Raw genomic sequence first — 537 nt, forward strand, 5'->3', positions numbered from 1 at the left:
TTTTTTTTTGATGATATGGTAAGATGCAAGCAACCTGGATACAGAATAAATACGTATGCCATCTCAGGTGCAATTTTCTTATAGATCCAGCTTGGTTCTTCTCCAACGTCTCTTCTGGGAGTTATACCTGATTTTATTACCAGGTTTCATTGGAATCCATTGCAGAATGGGCCAATTCTGTCTTGGCTAGGAACCTCTGAATTCTGCAAGTTTTGCGGGAAGACATGGTGAAGAAGAGTCAATTGCATGCAACACGAGGGCAGAAAGAGTCAGAGTAGCACTATTGTGATAGTCTAAGGGTGGAAATAATCCAAATTCCATTAACATATGAATGGATAAACCGTATGTGGTACATACACACAATAGAATATTATTCAGCCTTAAAAAGGAAGGAAATTATACTACCTAAAATAAGCCAGTCAGAAAAAGACAAATACTTTATGATTTTACTTATATAAAGTATCTAGAGTAGTCAAACTCATAAAAACAGAAAATAGAATGGTGGTTGCCAACAGCAGGGGCAGGGGGAAATGATGA

At 37.2% G+C, this 537-nt stretch overlaps 1 pseudogene; it reads right to left on the minus strand.

The window, feature by feature from the left end:
• Positions 1-78: 78 nt before the first annotated feature.
• LOC105300271 lies at positions 79-226 on the minus strand (annotated as a pseudogene).
• Positions 227-537: the final 311 nt, after the last annotated feature.

Source organism: Pteropus vampyrus, unplaced genomic scaffold (genome assembly GCF_000151845.1).
Source record: "Pteropus vampyrus isolate Shadow unplaced genomic scaffold, Pvam_2.0 Scaffold206, whole genome shotgun sequence".
NCBI classification, from domain to species: Eukaryota; Metazoa; Chordata; class Mammalia; order Chiroptera; family Pteropodidae; genus Pteropus; species Pteropus vampyrus.